Genomic DNA, 20,920 nt, shown 5'->3' on the forward strand with positions numbered 1-20,920 from the left:
ATCTTGAATTACATAGAAGCACATTGAAAAACACACATGCATAACTAAATAATCCTGACAAGAAGCCTCCCACAACGATGGTAAAACATCAACACATGCGGGCATCCCCTGGGCAACGTCCTTGCAGCCAGCCAATTCTCTCACACCAGAAGCGACTTGCAGTTTCTCAAGTCGCTCCTGACATGACCCAAAAAAATTAATTGAATCCATGGCTCCGTTAAGTCCCAGTCTCCAGGGCAGCAGAAAACTAGCCTTCGCCCTCCTTCTTGTGACTGTTGTATGCCAGAACAGGAACACCTCTATCTTTAAACACCACACCAGCGTAGTATAACAGCAAGCAGTTTATTGAAGGATATATGTAAGCAAAGCAATAAAAATGGTAAAAGCAGTATAGTTCAAAGCAATGTTATTCCAAGATAAAAGTCAGTTCATAAACTTCCAGATAACAAGGTAAAAACACAAGATCCAGGATACAGAATCCATAGAACCAGGAGGTATGACAATCCAATGAACAGAACACGAACTTGGCATAACTCGAAACATGAAATTTACTTGGAGAAACAAGACTGGCATGAAGTATCAACGCTGGTGAGACTAAAGCGAAACGTTCCCTGATACCAATATAAAGCCTTTCCTGGCCCCTGAAACGAAAGGAAAGCAGTTCACTTGCCCTTGCAACCAGATAAAGCTTTCTTATCTCTCTTCTCCTGGAGACGAGTTGAACTTTGTTGTGCCTGGGAACTTCTGTCGCCTTTTACAAAAGGCTAGTTCATCCTCATTAAATTCTGCACCTGACAAATCTTCTGTGGCCCGTTCCCAGGAATGTGTCCTTGTGCACCTCCGGAGAAACATTCGGTTCATCAGACAGCTCAGGCCTCTCTCCTGAGCCTAACTCAGGCCCAGCAAAACCCACATACTCATTGACAACAGACACCGGCCTTCTCCTCTGTGGCCCCCCGACTCTGGAAGTCATTGCCCGGTGAGATTAGGAGGGACCCCACCTTAGAAACTTTCAAGAGGGATCTCAAAACCTGGCTTTTCTGATGCGCTTTTGGAGAGTAGCCATACTATCATACACAGTCGCTCCCCCTCAACGGTCTTTTGTCCTCAGAGTATATTCCCCACCTATATGAAGGTCTATATTTATGACCCCATTTCTTTATGAGTTTCTCCCCCACAAACAATCTGCTCCATCCCTATCTCATCCTGATTTTAGTATTTTTAGTATCTTAGTCTTTATCTTGGTGGGGTATTAAATAAAGAAGAAGAAGAAGAGGAGGAAGATGATGATGATGATGATTATTATTATTATTAAGAACCCTGATTCCCATAGACATCGGGCACAATCACAGGGACATCTTTTCACATATTTAAATATGGCTTCCTCTCCTCTCTCCTTTCCGCCTTCTCTTCGGGAGGCTAAACAGACCCAGTGTGTTTCAGCATGCGAGCGGCGAGATGTGGGTGGCAATGGGCTTCATGACTTTAAAGGGGATCGGAGAGATCCGCTGTGCGGGAGGGAAAGCAGCTCGTTGCGCCACTCCGCCCTTGATCTTCAAGTGGGGCTGCCCTTGAGAGCCAACGGCAGGTGCCACGATTTGGATGGACCCCTCTTCAAGGGCAGCTGGGGAAAGCCAGCGAAGGCAGCTGATTGAATGCAAGGAAGAGGGAGGCAGGCGTGACGGTCCATAGCCGAGAGCCAGAGTAAGAGGACAGCAGCAGGCGCATAAGCGAGGGATGTGAGGATTGCACGTTTTCTTATTTCGTCATGCCGTTTCCCTTCGATGTTGCACGTTGCGTTCGTTTTGTGGTTTTCTCTACTTGCAAAGTTTCTCTGCAAAGCAAAATCACGATTGTCACGATGCCAGGGCTCTGCCTTATTCAGGAAGAGATGAACCAAACAAATACGCGTTTTGCATCAAGAAGTTTAATTGAAAACCGCACTTACTTTCTGGCTGTTTTCATAGTCCAAAATATAAAACATAAAGATTGCACTCAGCCACAGAAAGTAAAACAAAAACAACAAAGCAAAATCACTGCCCTAAAGTGGCAGGAAAACCTTCCAACCGAAAGCATGAATACGAATGGCAGTGGTCCCTCACTTATTGTGGGTGTCACGTTCCAAAACTACCCGTAATAAGTGAAATTCCGCGAAGTAGGGATGCCCCTTCCCTCCTCGCCCTCTTTACCTTCCTCTTTGTCACGATGGCAGGGCTCTGCCTTATTCAGGAAGAGATGAACCAAACAAATACGCGGTTTGTATCAAGCAGTTTAATTGAACCCGCACTTACTTTCTGGCTGTTTTAATAGTCCAAAATATAAGAGATTGCACTCAGCCACAGAAAGTAAAACAAAAACAACAAAGCAAAACCACTGCCCCAAAATGGCAGGAAAACCTTCCAACCGAAAGAGTGAATACGAATGGCAGTGGTCCCTCAATTATTGTGGGTGTTATGTTCCGTAATAAGTCAAATTCCACAAAGTAGGGACGCCCCTTCCCCTTCCCTCCTCACCCTCTTTACCTTCCTCTTTGTCACGATGCCAGGGCTCTGCCTTATTCAGGTAGAGATGAACCAAACAAATACGCGGTTTGTATCAAGCAGTTTAATTGAAAACCACACTTACTTTCTGGCTGTTTTAATAGTCCAAAATATAAAACAGAAAATTGCACTCAGCCACAGAAAGTAAAACAAAAACAACAAAGCAAAACCACTGCCCCAAAGTGGCAGGAAAACCTTCCAACCGAAAGGGTGAATACAAATAACAGTGGTCCTTTACTTATTGTGGGTGTTACGTTCCGTAATAAGTGAAATTCCGCGAAGTAGGGACGCCCCTTCCCTCCTCACCCTCTTTACCTTCCTCTTTGTCACGATGCCAGGGCTCTGCCTTATTCAGGTAGAGATGAACCAAACAAATACGCAGTTTGTATCAAGCAGTTTAATTGACAACCGCACTTACTTTCTGGCTGTTTTAATAGTCCAATTTTTATTTTTATTTATTTATCGTGTCAGGAGCAACCAGACATTTGTATTACATTTTTAACAAAACAAACAAACAGACAACACACAAAGTTTGCAAACTTGGTAGTTGGTTAAATGTCCTTTGAGGAGTATCTGTCCCCTTGGAGTGCCTCTGGTGTTACCGCAAGGAGGTCCTCCCTTGTGCATGTGACAGGGCTCAGGGTGCATTGCCGCAGGTGGTCAGTGGTTTGCTCTTCTCCGCACTCGCATGTCATGGATTCCATTTTGTGACCCATTTCTTGAGGTTGGCTCTGCATCTCGTGGTGCCAGAGCGCAGTCTGTTCAGCGCCTTCCAAGTCGCCCCGTCTTCTGTGTGCCCAGGAAGGGGGAGTCTCTCATCTGGTATCAGCCATGGGTTGAGGTGCTGGGTTTGAGCCTGCCACTTTTGGACTCTAGCTTGCTGAGGTGTTCCAGCGAGTGTCTCTGTAGATCTTAGAAAACTATTTCTAGATTTAAGTCATTGACGTGCTGGCTGATACCCAAACAAGGGATGGGATGGAGATGTCTCTGCCTTGGTCCTTTAACCATTGGCTGCTACTTCCCGGCGGATGTCAGGTGGTGCAATACCGGCTAAGCAGTGTAATTTCTCCAGTGGTGTGGGGCGCAGACACCCTGTGATAATGCGGCATGTTTCATTAAGAGCCACATCCACTGTTTTAGTGTGGTGAGATGTGTTCCACACTGGGCATGCGTACTCAGCAGCAGAGTAGCACAGCGCAAGGGCAGATGTCTTCACTGTATCTGGTTGTGATCCCCAGGTTGTGGCCAGTCAGCTTTCGTATGATATTGTTTCTAGCGCCCACTTTTTGCTTGATCTTCAGGCAGTGCTTCTTGTAGGTCAGAGCACGGTCCAGAGTGACTCCCAGGGATTTGGGTGCGCTGCAATGCTCCAGTGGGATTCCTTCCTTCTCAGGTAATAATCCTCAGAGCTCGGGATGCTTGTCTGTAGTGAAGGTGGAAAGCATATGCCTATGCTTTAGATGGATTAGGGATCAGCTGGTTTTCCCTGTAATGGGCAGGAAGAGCACCTAGAGCAGGGGTTCTCTAACTATGGCCCGGGGGTCAGTTGCGGCCCTCCAAGGTCATTTACCTGGCCCTCGCGACTTGAAAGCACACAATAACAACAATCCTATCTCATCAGCCAAAAGCAGGCCCACAATTCCCATTGAAATACTAATAATTTTATATTTGTTGAAATTGTTCTTCATTTTAATTATTGTATTGTTTTTATGTATTTTTTGCATGACAAATGAGATATGTGCTTTTTTTCGGTGTCAGGAGCAACTTGAGGAACTGCAAGTCGCTTCTGGTGTGAGAAAATTGGCCGTCTGCAAGGACGTTGCGCAGGGTACGCCCTCGATGATTTGATGTTTTTATCATCCTTGTGGGAGGCTTCTCTTATGTCCCCGCTTGGGGAGCTGGAGCTGACAGAGGGAGCTCATCCACCTCTCTCCAGATTTGATATGTGCTGTGTGCATAGGAATTCATTCATGGTTTTTTTTCAAATTATAATCTGGCCCTCCAACAATTTGAGGGATTGTGACCTGTCCCTCTGTTTAAAATGTTTGAGGACCCCTGACTTAGAGCTTCGGAGAGCTTCTGTTCAACCATCTCAAAGCTCCCTGCTTGAGCGGTGATGGCACGATCATCAGCATAGATGAAGCTCTCTGTCCTTTCTGGCAGTGGCTGGTCATTTGTGTCGATGTTGAACATGGATGGGGCAAGCACGCTCCCCGGAGGCAGGCCGTTCTTCTGTTTCCGCCATCTGTTTCTCTGGCCCTGGAACTCAACAAAGAAGCTCGTGTTTTGTAGCAGGTTTCCTATGAGGCGGGTGAGACGGTAGTCCTTTGTGATATTACACATTTTTCTCAGGAGGAGGCAATGGTGGTTCACAGTATCATAGGCTGCGGACAGGTCTATGAAGACAGCTCCTGTGATCTGCTTCCTTTCAAAGCCATCTTCTATGTGCTGAGTCAGGTTCAGCACTTGCGATGTGCAGCTTTTGCCTTTCCTGAAGCCAGCTTGCTGTGGGATCAGACAGGGGTCTATTTTTTCCATAATTCTATGCAAAATAAGTCTGTCCAGAACTTTGTAGAGGTGGCACTACTAATGATATATAACATAATAATATAATAATATATATAATAATATAATAATAAATATTATTTTCCTCGCCCCCAAACTCCTCTTGTTGTTAAACTGCTGAGCTACTGAGCTTGCTGACCAAAAGGCTGGCGGTTCGAATCAGGGGAGTGTGGTGAGCTCCCGCTGTTAGCCCCAGCTTCTGCCAACCTAGCAGTTCAAAAACATGCAAGTGTGAGTAGATCAATACCTTCTGCAGGAAGGTAAGAGTGCTCCATTTTTATTTTTTTTGTCATGTTAGGAGCGACTTGAGAAACTGCAAGTCACTTCTGGTGTCAAAGAATTGGCAGTCTGCAAGGACATTGCCCAGGGGACACTCGGATGTTTTGATGTGTTACCATCCTTGTGGATGCCAGAAGGCGTGGAGGCTGCTGAGACGGTTGAGCAATGACCCCTCACAAACTCATACCCATGCCAACATAAAGGCAGACCAGATAGCACACACCAACTCTTGAAGAATGGGAAACCCAGCCTTGCCACCAAAGTAGGAAAGAAACCAATAGCCAGACAACCAGAGATTGAGAACAACAACCTCCATGAACCTTTTACATCTACTGAATTGGACATGGCTCTCAACAAATGTAAGAATGGCAAAGCAGCTGGCCTGGATGACCTACGGATGGAACAAATCAAGAACTTTGGTCCCAAAGCAAGGCACTGGCTGCTGGAGCTGATGAACAACTGCACTGCATCCTGTCAGATCCCCAAAATCTGGAGGAAAGCAAGAGTCATCGCCATCCTGAAGCCAGGCAAAGACCGTAATATCCAAAAAGCTACAGACCAATCTCCCTGCTGTGCCACCTCTACAAAGTTCTGGAGAGGCTTATTTTGCATAGAATTACGGAAAAAATAGACCCCTGTCTGATCCCACAGCAAGCTGGCTTCAGGAAAGGCAGAAGCTGCACATCGCAAGTGCTGAACCTGACTCAGCACATAGAAGATGGTTTTGTCCCTGGACCTCTCAGCGGCCTTCGATACCGTCGACCACGGTCTCCTTCTGGGGCGTCTTGCGGAAATGGGCCTTGGGGGCACTGTTTTGCAGTGGCTCCAGTCATTTCTGGAGGGCCGCACCCAGAAGGTGTTACTGGGGGACTCCTGTTCAACGCCACAGCCTTTGACTTGTGGGGTTCCACAGGGCTCTATAGTGTCCCCCATGCTGTTTAATATCTACATGAAGCCGCTGGGTGAGATCATCCGGAGTTTCGGGGTGAGGTGTCATCTGTACGCGGATGATGTCCAACTCTGTCACTCCTTCCCACCTGCTACTAAGGAGGCTGTCGAGGTCCTGAACCGGTGCCTGGCCGCTGTAATGGTCTGGATGAGGGCGAACAAACTGAAACTAAATCCAGACAAGACAGAGGTACTCCTGGTCAGTCGCAAGGCCGAACAGGGCATAGGGTTACAGCCTGTGCTGGACGGGGTCGCACTCCCCTTGAAGGCGCAGGTTCGCAGCTTGGGTGTGACCCTGGACTCATCGTTGAGCCTGGAGCCCCAGGTTTCAGTGGTGACCAGGGGAGCATTTGCACAGCTCAGGCTCGTGCGCCAGCTGCGCCCGTACCTCGGGAAGTCTGACTTGGCCTCGGTAGTACACGCTCTGGTCACATCCCGCCTTGACTACTGCAACGCTCTCTACGTGGGGCTGCCCTTGAAGACGGCCCGGAAGCTCCAGCTAGTCCAGCGCGCGGCAGCCATGTTACTAACAGGAGCAGGACGCAGGGAGCATACAACGCCCTTGTTGTTCCAGCTCCACTGGCTGCCGATCTGCTACCGGGCCCAATTCAAGGTGCTGGTGTTGGCCTACAAAGCCCTAAACCAGTGGTTCTCAACCTTCCTAATGCCACGACCCCTTAGTACAGGTCCTCATGTTGTGGTGACCCCCAACCATAATATTATTTTCGTTGCTACTTCACAACTGTAATTTTGCTGCTGTTATGAATGGTAATCTAAATATCTGATATGCAGGATGTATTTTCAGTCACTGGACCAAATTTGAATACTGGTGAGGTTGGGGGTAATTGATTTGGTCATTTGGTAATGCTGGAGTTGCTGGGATTTATAGTTCACCTAAAATCAAAGAGCCTTCTGAACTCCACCAATGATGGAACTGAATCAAACTGGGCACACAGAATTCCCATGACCAAGAGAAAATACTGGGAAGGTCTGGTGGACATTGACCTTGAGTTTTTTTGTAGTTCACCTACATCCAGAGAACACTGTGGACTCAAACAATGATGGATCTGGTTCAAACTTGGCACAAATACTCAATATACCCAAATGTGAACACTGGTAAAGTTTGGAGAAAATAGGCCTTGCCATTTGGGAGTTGTAATTGTTGGGATTTACAGTTCACCCACAATAAAATAGCATTCTGAATCCCACCGATAGAATTGGACCAAACTTTCCACACAGAACCCCCATGACCAACAGAAAATACTATGTTTGCTGATGGTCTTTGGCGACCCCTCTGACACCCCCTCGCGACCCCCATGGGGGTCCCGACCCCCAGGTTGAGAAACACTGGTGTAGGGCTTCAGGAGATTCAGCGGATGGGGAGACGGCGCTCCCAAGCCTTTCAGGGTTGTTGTAGGTTTTTTTGGGCTATATGGCCATGTTTTGGAGGCAATGTTTCTCCTGATGTTTCGCCTGCATCTATGGCAAGCATCCTCAGAGGTAGTGAGGTCTGTTGGAAGTAGGAAAAATGGGTTTATATATCTGTAGAATGACCAGGGTGGGACAAAGGACTCTTGTCTGCTGGAGCTAGGTGTGAATGTTTCAGCTGATCACCTTGATTAGCATTCATTGGCTTGGAAGTGCCTGGGGGGAATCTTTTGTTGAGAGTGATTTGTTTGTTTCCCCTCTGTTGTTTTGCTGTTGTAATTTTAGAGTTTTTTAATACTGGTAGCCAGATTGTGTTCATTTTCATGGTTTCCTCTTTTCTGTTGAAATTGTCCACATGCTTTTGTGGATCTCAATGGCTTCTCTATGTAGTCTGACATGGTGGTTGTGAGAGTGGTCCAGCATTTCTGTGTTCTCGAATAATCTGCTGTGTCCAGGCTGGTTCCTCAGGTGCTCTGCTATGGCTGATTTCTCTGGTTGAAGGAGTCTGCAGTGCCTTTCATGTTCCTTGATGCGTGTCTGGGCAATGCTGCGTTTGGTGGTCCCTATGGAGACTTGTCCACAGCTGCATGGTACACGGTAGACTCCTGCAGTGGTGAGAGGATCCCTATTGTCTTTGCTAGATGGAGCATTTGTGGGATTTTCTTGGTTCTTTCATTTATTTATTTATTTATTTACGGCACTTGTAGACCGCCGTTCTCAGCCCTAGGGCGACTCACGGCGGTGTACAACATATAAAAAACAGTTTACAATAGACAATATCACAACAAAATCAACATAACTATCAATAATACAATTACACTAAATCATCCGCGCCGTCTCATCGTAGAATCATAAACCAAACTCGTTATCCATATTCCGTTCCGATCATCATTGCCAATTGTTGCAGCACTTACTCAAACGCCTTCTCAAACAACCACGTCTTTAGTCTCTTTCGGAAGGACATAAGGGAGGGCGCCTGTCTGATGTCCACAGGGAGGGTGTTCCACAGCCGGGGGGCCACCACCGAGAAGGCCCTATCTCTCGTCCCCGCCAGACGTGCCTGTGAGGCAGGCGGGATCGAGAGAAGGGCCTCCCCAGACGATCTCAAGATCCTCGTGGGCTCATAGGCTGAGATGCGGTCAGCAAGGTATTTTGGGCCGGAACCGTTTAGGGCTTTGTAGGCCAACACCAGCACCTTGAATTGGGCCCGGTAGCAGATCGGCAGCCAGTGGAGCTGGAACAACAAGGGCGTTGTGTGCTCCCTGCGTCCTGCTCCTGTTAGTAACATGGCTGCCGCGCGCTGGACTAGCTGAAGCTTCCGGGCCGTTTTCAAGGGCAGCCCCACGTAGAGAGCGTTGCAGTAGTCAAGGCGGGTTATATTCAGGGTTATATTCGGCCTCTCCCGGTAAAGCTAACGTTCTGTGTTGTTAGTTTCTAGATTCGGCTCCGGGAAGTGGCGGATCCTGATCTGTGGCCACAGTACGGTCTACTGGGCGGAGAAGCAGGCTAGCCGGAGCGCTTGTGGCTCTCAGTTGGGCCTTGGCCGCTCGGCTATCGTGGAATGGCTGGGACGGGAGGACCTGCGTTGGAACGCCCTCCTTCCCCTGTTATTTGAAGAGAGACAAGAGCCCGCTCCGGATGTCCTCCTTTTGCATTTGGGGGAAAACGACTTAGGCGTAGTGAAGGGAAAAGAGTTGAGTCTGCAGGCACAACGTGATTTGGAGAGCGTGCAAAAGTGTTGGCCCCACGTCCATTTGGTCTGGTCAGCCTTACTCCCACGTTTGGTTTGGAAGGTGGAATGCGATCCCCGTTCGTTAGACCGAGCCAGGCGCAAAATGAACAAAGCCATGCGGAAGACAGTCTGCGAGGCCGGGGGTCAGTATTTGCAGCACCCCGAGATTGTCTTCCATCAGCCCCAGCTTTTCAAGCCCGACGGGGAGCACCTCTCCGCTGCGGGCAACAACATCTTCATAAGAGACCTGAAGCAGGGCATTAAGGACGCCCTGGCTCTGTTGGGGAAAAGGCACTAGGTGGGCGCCCATGCCTTCCTGAGGAGAACGTGGTTCTTCTCAAGACCCTCCATTTGGGGGTGAAAAGGGGGGATATCTGGGGTGGCTCCTCTAAGTTCCGGGGGTTGGGGGCCATCTTGAGATTCCTCCCCTTGGGCCTGGACCAGGGGTTCCCCGCTCTCTCTTGAAGACTTTTGGGGATCAGGAAGGAGCGCCCCTGGAATGGCCTTCCAGCCATGACCATCACGTGGACTTGTCAGGATTGTCAGGATTGTTAGGATTTCCATTTAAATAGGTCAATAAATGGCCCTTTGCTCCATATTTTGTTGTTTGGTCTCTTATTTCACTGATTTACTTCATTATTATTATTATTATTATTATTATTATTATTATTATTATTATTATTATATTACTACTACTACTACTACAACTACTAGCTGTACCTGCCACGCATTGCTGTGGCAAACTTTCCCTCCCTCTTTCTCTCCTTCTTTCTTTCTCTCCATCCTTCCCTCCCTCTTTCTCTCCTTCTTTCTTTCACTCCTTCCTTCCCTCTCTCTTTCCTCCCTTCCCTCTTTTACTTTCTCTTCTTTTTTCTTCCTTCTCTACCTGTTCCTTTTCTCGCTTCCTTTGCTCTTTGGTTCCATCCTTCATTTGTCTCCTTCCTTCCTTCCTTCCTTCTTTCACTTTTTTATTTCCTTCTCTCCTTCCTTCCTTCTCTACCTTTCTTTCCTTCCTTATCTCCTTCCTTCCCTCTTTCTCCTCCTTGTTTTTTCACTGCTTCCTTCCTTCCCTCCCTCTTTCCTTCCTTCCCTCTTTTACTTTCTCTTCTTCTTTCTTCCTTCTCTACCTGTTCCTTTTCTCGCTTCCTTTGCTCTTTGGTTCCATCCTTCATTTGTCTCCTTCCTTCCTTCCTTCCTTCCTTCCTTCCTTCCTTCTTTCACCTTTTTATTTCCTTCTCTCCTTCCTTCCTTCTCTACCTTTCTTTCCTTCCTTGTCTCCTTCCCTCCCTCTTTCTCCTCCTTCTTTTTTCACTGCTTCCTTCCTTCCCTCCCTCTTTCCTTCCCTCCCTCTTTTTCTTTCCCTTCTTCTTCCTTCCTTCTCTACCTGTTTCTTTTCTAGCTTCCTTTGCTCTTTGGTTCCATCTTTCCTTCCCTCTTTCCTTCCTTCCCTCTTTCTTTCGTTCCTTCTCTCCTTCCTTCCCTCTTTCACTTTTTTATTTCCTTCTCTCCTTCCTTCCTACTCAAACCTTCTTTCCTCCTCTCCTTCCCCTCTTCTTTCCCTCTTTCTCTCCCTTCTCTATCTTTCTTTCCTTCTTTCTTTCCTTCCCTCCTTCTTTCACTTTCTCTCCCTCCTCTCCCACCTTCTCTCCTTCCTTCCTTCTCTACCCTTCTTTCTTTCCTTCTTTCTCTTTCCCTCCTTCTTTCACTCTTTCTCTCCCTCTTCTCCCACCTTCTCTCCTTCCTTCCTTCTCTACCCTTCTTTCTTTCCTTCCTTCTCTCCTTCCCCTTCTTTCCCTCTTTCTCTCCCTCCTTCCTTCTCTATCTTTCTTTTCTTCTTTCTCTCCTTCCCTCCTTCTTTCACTCTTTCTCTCCCTCTTCTCCCACCTTCTCTCCTTCCTTCCTTCTCTCTCTCCTTCCTTCTCTATCTTTCTTACTTTCCTTCCTTCTCTCCTTCCCCCTTCTTTCCCTCTTTCTCTCCCTCCTTCCTTCTCTATCTTTCTTTCTTTCCTTCTTTCTCTCCTTCCCTCCTTCTTTCAATCTCTCCCTCCTCTCCCACCTTCTCTCCTTCCTTCCTTCTCTACCCTTCTTTCTTTCCTTCCTTCTCAACTTCCCTCCTTCTTTCCCTTCTCTCCTTCCTTCCTTTCTTCCCCCTTTCTGTGTATGTATTTTGTGTATGTATATGCCTATATGTGTTTTTGTGTATATATGTGGTTTTGCACATGTGTTGTAATTTTTGGGGTTTTTTGGGGTTTTTTTTAAAGTCCCTTCCACTGTGTTTTTCAGTGTTTTTATGAGTGAAGGACATACATTGGGTTGTTAGGTGTCTTGTGTCCAAATTTGGTGTCAATTCATCCAGTGGTTTTTGAGTTATGCTAATCCCACAAATAAACATTACATTTTTATTTATATAGATTATTTGATGCACAACAAGATGAGTCCACAACAACCAAGATCACTCTGCTGGCTGTTGTATTGGATCACACATAGGACACTTCCCAAGGATGTAGGACTGTGTGATGTATCAGTGAATAATGAGTGCAGCTCTGAGTAGGGTGGCCTTTTACAGTTGACAGGTAGTAATTTTGTCAGCGCCGATTATGTTTAAGTGCAGGCCAATGTCTTGAGGCAGTGTTGTACTCCAGGGCAGGAACACCTCTGACTTGAAACACACCAACTTGGTAAAATCAGCAAGCAGTTTATTGTAGAATATAAGTCAAGGATCACAGGTCAAGGTCTTGAGGCAGTGTGGAACTCCAGAGCACGAACACCTCTGACTTGAAACACACCAGCTTAGCAAGCAGTTTATTGTAGAATATAAGTCAAGGATCACACGTAGGACACTTCCCAAGGATCTAGGACTGTGTGATGTATCGGCGAATAATGTGTGCAGCTCTGAGTAGGGTGGCCTTTGGCAGGTGACAGGTGGTGATTTTGTCAGCGCTGATTGTGTTTAAGTGCAGGCCAAGGTCTTGAGGCAGTGTGGTACTCCAGGGCAGGAACACCTCTGACTTGAAACACACCAACTTGGTAAAATCAGCAAGCAGTTTATTGTAGAATATAAATCAAGGATCACACGTAGGACGCTTCCCAAGGATCTAGGACTGTGTGATGTATCGGTGAATAATGCGTACAGCTCTGAGTAGGGTGGTCTTTTGCAGCTGACAGGTGGTGGTTTTGTCAGCGCCGATTGTAACACCTCTGACTTGAAACACACCAACTTAATAAAATCAGCAAGCAGTTTATTGTAGAATATAAGTAGGCAAAGCAGTAAAAAATAGTAAAACAGTAAAAGTTCAAAATCTAAAATAATCCATAAACGTTAAAATTAAACTAGGTCCATTGGTACATAGAAATCCATTGAGCAAGGCACTGGACAACATGGAACAAAACAGGCGAAAACTTAGACTTGGCTCCAACTTGATACATGAAACATAGAGCACTTGGAAACGAAACCATCATGAATGAACAACGTTGACTCGACTGAGACACTGGCCTCCCTTGAATCATTATAAACCTTCTCCAAAGGCTGAAAGAAAGTGTTTTGTTATCTTTCTTTTGTTGTAAACGAACGCCATGACTGAGATTCTGAAAGTCCTGCCTCTGCTGTCTGTCCAAGTTCTCACTCTCATGTCTTTCTGTAACTGGCCAAACAAACTCATCATTTTCAGGCTGCTGTTCTGAGAAAAGTGGTGAAAGGTCTTTCCCAGGAATGTGACCTTGGTCAGGCCTGTCTTCTGAACTTAACTCTGGCCCGGTCAAAGCCGCATCCTCAGGTCCATCATCGGGAACATCATCCCCATTATGCACATCAACAAGAACATCATTCCCAACATGAGCATCATTCCTATCATGAGCATCAGACACAATCACAGGCTGACATACAACAATCCCCACTTGGATCCCCTTGATTGACTTGTGCCAGAGTCTTTGCAGTTATCATAAAATTATAGAATCATTCAGTCGGAAGAGACTTGGTGGGCAATCATCCAGTCCAACCCCATTCTGCCAAGAAGCAGGAATATTGCATTCAAATCACCCCTGACAGATGGCCATCCAGCCTCTGCTTAAAAGCTTCTAAAGTATCAGTACTGTTGTTGTCGTTACAGATGATTGTGCGCCGAAGCTCAAACGCCGTGTCCTGATATGCGGAGACAGTTACGTGTGTTGGGCCGAGGAACACGCACGGAGGACCTCCTTCGGCCCGCATCTTGGTCTCGCTGCAACGGTGATGGTGGAGTGGAAGGGGGAGAAAGACCTCCGCTGGGAAGGCCTCCTTCCTCTGCTGTTCCCGTCGGAGAGTGTGCCCATCCCTCCTGACGTGTTGATCGTCCACCTGGGAGGCAACGACCTCGGGCTCCTGAAAGGGAAAGGGCTCGCCGTGCAGGCGGAAGCTGATTTGCAAAAAGTGAAGGAGGCTTGGCCTCAAACCATTTTGGTCTGGTCTGTCATCATTCCGCGGCAGAAATGGCCGGAGAACTGTAGTCATCACCAAATGGATGCAGCCCGGAGAAGGTTCAATCGCAACATGATTAAAGCCTTTGGCTCTGGACTCGGATTTTTCATGAAGCACTCGGAAATCACTCACGCCAGGAAGGATTTCTTCAGTACGGATGGCGCCCGTCTTTCGGACGCAGGGAACACCCAGTTTTTGTGTGATCTGCAAAATAGTATCCGGGCTGTTTTAGGGCTTGATGTGGGATAGGGGCTAAGCAAGACGGGAAAACAGGGATAGGTGTTGCAATCCAGAGCAGGGAATGAGGCCCGAAGATAACGATCCACCACACTTGGCTGGTAAAAAACAATCCTTTTTTATTGAAGAAAAATGGTTACAAAATAAAGGAAAAATGCAAGTCAAAAGCCACAGCAAAATCAGCAAACATGAATTCAAATGGACAAAGCAAAACCAAAAGCCTCACTGGGAAATACTGGAACCTGTTAACAATCCACTAACCGTACTTGATATCCTAGAAATCTTCCCAGACTATGGCCAGGGAACCGAGAGAACTGCCAAGGTCTTCATCAATTCTGAAACGATGCCTGAACTGAGACAATCAGCCTGGCGTATTGCAATTAAAACTCAAGAATCGGTTCCGTGAACCGCCCTTCTGTTTTGAAGCCAATGTTTTTAATTCTTGAATTCGGGAGGATCGACGCAAACTGAGTGATTTACTTCTGTCTCCCCAAATTTGGCCCCTTCTGTTGTCATTACAGTTAACAGGTGCAGAAGGGAGGGAAAGTTCAAGGTCTCCCTCTGAAACATTCTCAGGAACACTGGTACTTTCATTTTCCAACTCTACAGAAGTTCCTTCCTCACTAATTTCAGGAACATTGGCATTTTCCAAACCTACAGCAGATTCTTCCTCGCTAATTTCAGGAGCATTGGCATCAAGAGGTACACTTCCACTAGCATCAGTAAATATACTTTCATTAGCATCAGGAGGAACACACAGAGAATCAGGTTCAAGTTCAAACTCAGGCTGAACCCCAACAATAGGTCACATATTGGTGTGCACCTGAGGCACCCCTTTGTGGTGCGGGCCATGAATGGGAACCCTCGCCTGTCATTAAATGAATCGAGGTGAGGGTGAACAGGAGTGCCTCAAGGGGGGGGGGGGGGGGAGACTGTTGTATCCCAGAGCAGGAACACCTCTGTCCTTAAACACCACGCCAGTATAGTAAAATCAGTCAACAAAGCAATACAACTGATAGAAACAGTATAGTTCAAAACACGATTTTCCATAGGCAACACCATACAAATATAATAAAATCAGCAAGCAGTTTATTGAAGAACATATGTAAGCAAAGCAATAAAAATGATAAAAACTGTATAGTCCAAAACAGTATTTCCCAAAGAGAACGGATAGTCTATGAACTTCAGTGTACGAAGGTAAAAACACAAGATCCAAGAGTGCAAAATTCAGAAGAACAAGACAGGAACCTGGCAAAACTTGAAACACAAAACCAGAAGTCCACTTGGAAACAAGAACGTTATGAAAATTCAGCGTCAACGAGACTGTGCTAAAATCCTTTCCCCATATCATATAAAGCTTTTCCTGTTCCATGAAACGAAAGGAAAGCATTCCATTTGCCTTTACAACCAGATAAGGATGTCTTATCTCTCTTTTTTAGCAGATGGGCTGACCTTTGGCAATCCCGAGAACTTTGTCTTTGTTTAAAAAAGCCTTGTCTTCTGTCTTCAAACTCATTAAATCCTGCACCTGACAAATCATCCTCAGAAGACAGTTACTCAGAGAAAGGCTGCTGTGGGCCCCTGTCAGGAATTTGGCCTTGGGAATCTGCAGGAGAAGCACTCCATTCATGAGCAACCTCGGGACTCGACTCAGACCCAAGAAAACATTAATCCCCATTGACATCAGATACAATCACAGGTTGAACTACAATAGAGACTTCTGGTTTCAATATCCTCTGGAATTGGGACGGAATTCTCCATCCGTTTCCCTGAATGGTCACCTTGGAGGCAACATTTGGTTGCAAATGGGGACCATGGTGTTTTGCCCTTGATTTATGAGGACGGGGACTCTGATGGACACTCCTTCGGTTTCATTACACACCAAGTTCATGCGTTTTTTATTGGTTTGCAGTTCACACAGATTGGTTGATAACATATAATAAAAGTTGCCCGTACTTTAACCCACACAGTTGTGTTGTCTCGTTACTTTGCTGGTTGGAGAGCAACTGCTTTTCCCCGCTCAGAAGGAGGCCTCCGCCCTCAGTTGCTATTGCCTGTAAGTTCTTACCTACAGATTACTCTGTCCTTTAGAACTCGGAGTAATGTTGTGGCTGAGATGTTCTCTGATGGTGAGGATGATGGGATTCAGATTCCTGGCTCTTTTTCTGACCCTCAGATCTCTGGGCCTGCTTCTAGGTCTTTTTCTGAGGCTCCCACAGACAGTGCAGAGTCAACACAGCGGTTCTCAGAAGAAAGGAATTTTAATGAAGTAGATAGCGAACAGGTGGAGAGGCCTTTGCCTCCTTCCCACGCTGATAGTGAAAGTGCAGAGAGCCTGTCTTGATTTGCGGGTCAGGCGGAGTTCTTGCCTAGCCGGCAGACGAGAAGCCAGCTCAAGGAAAGGTCCCTGCAGTGGCCCTTGGCACATGCTGTTGTGGCTGAGCTATTTTCTGACGATGAAGATGATGGGATTCAGATTTCTGCTGGGATTCAGCTTCTTGGCTCTTTGTCTGTGCCTCAAATCTGTGGGCCTGCTTCTGAGGCTCCCGCAGACAGTGCAGTGTCAACACAGCCGTTCCCACCAGCAGAAAGGAATTTTAACGAAGGAGATAGCGGGCAGGTGCCTTCCCACGCTGATACCAAAAGTGTAGATAGTGACTTCACCCGGCAAGCTCGTCTTGATCTCCGGGTCAGGCGGAGTTCTCGCCTGGCCGGCAGATGAGAAGCCAGCTCGGGGAAAGGTCATCGCAATGCTTTCATGTTGGTGAGAGCATAATGTTTTCAAGTTAGATAGGTATTTAGGCTTCTTGCAAATGAAGAGAAAGAGTCAGTTCAACGTAGCTTGTTAGCCTGAAAGCTTCATGGAATAACCTAAGCTGGAAAGCAGCACACTTGGGATTTCTTGCTTTGTGATTCATGGGGCAATTGTTTCATTGCGTGTACCTGGGACTCTGGTTTGAACTTTGCCTATAGGATTGTGCCTCTTGTTTTTACCCGAAGATCTTTGGAACTATATTCTGCATTTAACCTAAATCTTTGGAACTTTGCAATGCTTATTCTTTATTTTTCCTCAATAAACTATAAAACTACAGCTCTTGTGTGGTGTTTGGAAGCAAGGCGAAGCTTACTCTGAGTTGCAACAAGTAACTGGAGCATCACCACCTTGCCAAGCCTTCTGCACCACCAACTTCTGGACATGGGAAATGGCATCTATTGAGAACCATTCCCTCCTTCTGCAAAATCAAACCACTCCCAAGCCTGGCTTGGCTTTCCGTCACTCACGGCAATATTTTGTTTGTTTTTCCATTACTTATCACAGCTGCTCTGAGTCTCCTTGTGGAGAGAAAAAGCGGGGTATAAATAAATATAATGATTGCACAAATTTGCAGTCATTTCCTGGAATGTCACTTGCACAACCAGGAAACGCTCTTGCCCAACTTAGAAACAAAGATGGAAAGCATTATTGCACCTGTAAATGAATGGCTGACCAAACTGCTAAGTTTTGCAGAATTTCATAATCATCATCATCATGATCATCATCATCTTTATTTATATCCTCCACACACACCTGATATGCCAAAATTTGCTTACTGGAGGGGTTTGGAAGAAACTGACTCTCCTTTCTGGGAGTTGTAGTTCACCCACAACCAGGGAAACTGTGACCTCCACCGATGATGGACCTGGACCAAGCTTGGCACACAGAACTCCCATGACTCACTCAACCTACTGGAACTGACTCGCCATAGCGGGAGTTGTAGTTTACCCTGCAACCAGAGAGCACACTGAACCCCACCAATGACGCAACTAGAGCAAAGTTGCCCATCATAACAAACTTTAACTACTGATGGAGTTTCTCGGGTTAATCTGGCATGATGAGAGTTGTAGTTCACCCACGACCTTGTGCATTTTGGATAATTACCAAATTGAGTTTTTGAAATAACCTGGGCAATGCTGGGCACCCAAACTACTCTGTATAAAACAAAGATGGGTGCAGGTCTGCAATTTATTTTATTTATTTATCGTGTCAGGAGCAACCAGACATTTGTATTACATTTTTAACAAAAACAAACAGACACAAAACACAGAATTTGCAAGCTTGGTAGTTGATTAAATGTCCTTTGACCAGTATCTGTCCCCTTGGAGTGCTTCTCGTGTTGCCGCAAGAAGGTCCTCCATGGTGCATGTGGCTGGGCTCAGGGTGCATTGCAGCAGGTGGTCAGTGGTTGGCTCTTCTCCGGTTTGCTCTTCTCCACACTCACATGTCGTGGACTCCACTTTGTGGCCCCATTTCTTGAGGTTGGCTCTTCATCTCGTGGTGCCAGAGCACAGTCTGTTCAATGCCTTCCAAGTCGCCCAGTCGTCTGTGTGCCCAGGGGGGAGTCTCTCATTTGGTATCACCCACAGATTGAGGTGCTGGGTTTGAGCCTGCCACTTTTGGACTCTCGCTTGCTGAGGTGTTCCAAAGAGTGTCTCTGTTGATCTTAGAAAACTATTTCTTGATTTAAGTTGTTGACATGCCGGCTGATACCCAAACAGGGGATGAGCTGGAGATGCCTCTGCCTTGGTCCTTTCACTATTGGCTGCTCCTTCCCGGCGGGTGTCAGGTGGTGCAATACTGGCTAAGCAGTGTAATTTCTCCAGTGGTGTAGGGCGCAGACACCCCGTGATAATGCGGCATGTCTCATTCAGAGCCACATCCACTGTTTTAGCGTGGTGAGATGTGTTCCACACTGGGCATGCAGACTCAGCAGCAGAGTGGCATAGCGCAAGGGCAGATGTCTTCACTGTGTCTGGTTGTGATCCCCAGGTTGTGCCAGTCAGCTTTCGTATGATATTGTTTCTAGCACCCACTTTTTGCTTGATGTTCAGGCAGTGCTTCTTGTAGGTCAGAGCACGGTCCAGAGTGACTCTTCCCAGGGATTTGGGTGCACTGCAATGCTCCCGTGGGATTCCTTCCCAGGTCTGCAATGAAAACAAACGTATATGCATATATATATATATATAGAGAGAGAGAGAGAGAATGCATATATATATATAATATATATATATATATATATATATATATATATATATATATGCATTCTCTCTCTCTCTCTCTATATATATATATATGCATTGAAAAAAATCTGAACACAGGTTTGCAATAAAAAACAAATTTATGTGTATATATATGTGCATTCTATATATGTGTGTGTGTATATTTAAAAAGAAATCTGAACACAAGTTTGCAATAAAAACAAATGTATATGCATGTATAAGTGCATTTAAAACATATATTCATTTAAAATGAAAGATGAACATAGGTGGGCAATATATATGTGTGTGTATGTATATATATATAAAGAAACCTGACAGGTTTGCAATAAAAAGAAATGTATATGCATATATATGCACATTCTATATATATATATATATATGTATTGAAAAAGAAATCAGGTTTGCAATAATATATAATATAATGTAATATAATATAATATATGGGCTATATATATATATATATATATGCATTCAAAAACATTCGCATAGGTTTGCAATAAAAGCAAATGTATATGCATTTTTATATATGTACTTAAAACATGTGTATGCATTTAAAAGGAAAGATGGACACAGGTCTGCAAGAAAAATAAATGTATATGCTTTTATAATATATTATTTCTATATATATTAATATATTATAAATATTACATATTTATAATATATTATTTTATATTGTAATATATTATTTTATATATATTAATATCTTATCAATATTATGTATTTATAATATATTATTTTATATTATAATATATATTATTTATATATATTAATATATTATAAATATTATATATTTATAATGTATTATTTTATATTATAATATAGTATTTTATATTATATATTATTTTGTATTATAATATATTATTTTATATATATTAATATACAGGGTTAGTCAAAATGCATAGGCCAATAAGCCATTCAATTGAATGGCTTATTGGCCTATGCATTTTGACTAACCCTGTATTATAAGTATTATATATTTATAATATATTATTTTATATTATAATATATTATTTTGTTTTATAATATATTATTTTATATATATTAATATATTATAAGTATTATATATTTATAATATATTATTTTATATTATAATATATATTATTTTATATTTTATTATTTAATAATAATAATAATAATATAATAATAATAATAATAATAATAATAATAATAATAATATCTGCATTGGGAGTCTAGGGAAAACTCCTCCTGCGCATGCGTCCCGAACGTGAGCCTAATCGGCTTGGCTTCCTGATCCTTTTTGGCCCTTCGGGGCCGCCGTTCCCGCAAACCGCCTTTCCTTTGAAGCGGCCTTCGCTCTTCCCTCCTTCCCGCCCACGCTCCCCAGCTGCGCATGCGCACAAGAAGGGTAGGCGGAGTTTATGTAGAGAGACAATCGCGGTTGGAGTTTTCCTTCCTTCGGGCGCCATCTTGGGAGGAAGCTGCGCGCATGCGCGGGCTGCCGGTCGAGGCGGTTAGTGACGGAAAGGAAAGAAGGAAGGGAAGAAGGAAGGAACGAAGAAAGAGAGGAGGAAAAGGTAAGGAAGGAGGAAGGGAGGGAGGGAGGAAGGAAAGAAGGGGAGCGGCGGAGGCGAGGAGGAGGAGGAGTGCGACCCGCGAGGCTTGTCTGAGGGGAAAAGGCCGGCCAGGCCGCGCAAAAATGGCCGCCGCGAGAGAGAGAGAAGGCCCAGGCCGAGCCCGCCA

The 20,920-nt window shown here is 45.2% G+C and overlaps 1 protein-coding gene across 2 annotated transcripts in view; it reads left to right on the top strand.

The window, feature by feature from the left end:
- Positions 1–20,920, top strand: part of ZNF638 (zinc finger protein 638) — a 108,202-nt gene that overhangs the window by 18,613 nt on the left and 68,669 nt on the right. The window contains exon 1 of one of the 2 annotated variants that reach the window (XM_067468429.1): positions 20,610–20,754. The exons of the other annotated variant lie outside the window; for it this stretch is intronic. The gene's annotated coding sequence lies outside the window, so the exon portion shown is untranslated. Of the gene's footprint in view, positions 1–20,609; positions 20,755–20,920 lie in introns of those variants that run through there. 2 annotated transcript variants of the gene reach the window in all.

Source organism: Anolis sagrei, chromosome 5 (assembly GCF_037176765.1).
Source record: "Anolis sagrei isolate rAnoSag1 chromosome 5, rAnoSag1.mat, whole genome shotgun sequence".
NCBI classification, from domain to species: Eukaryota; Metazoa; Chordata; class Lepidosauria; order Squamata; family Dactyloidae; genus Anolis; species Anolis sagrei.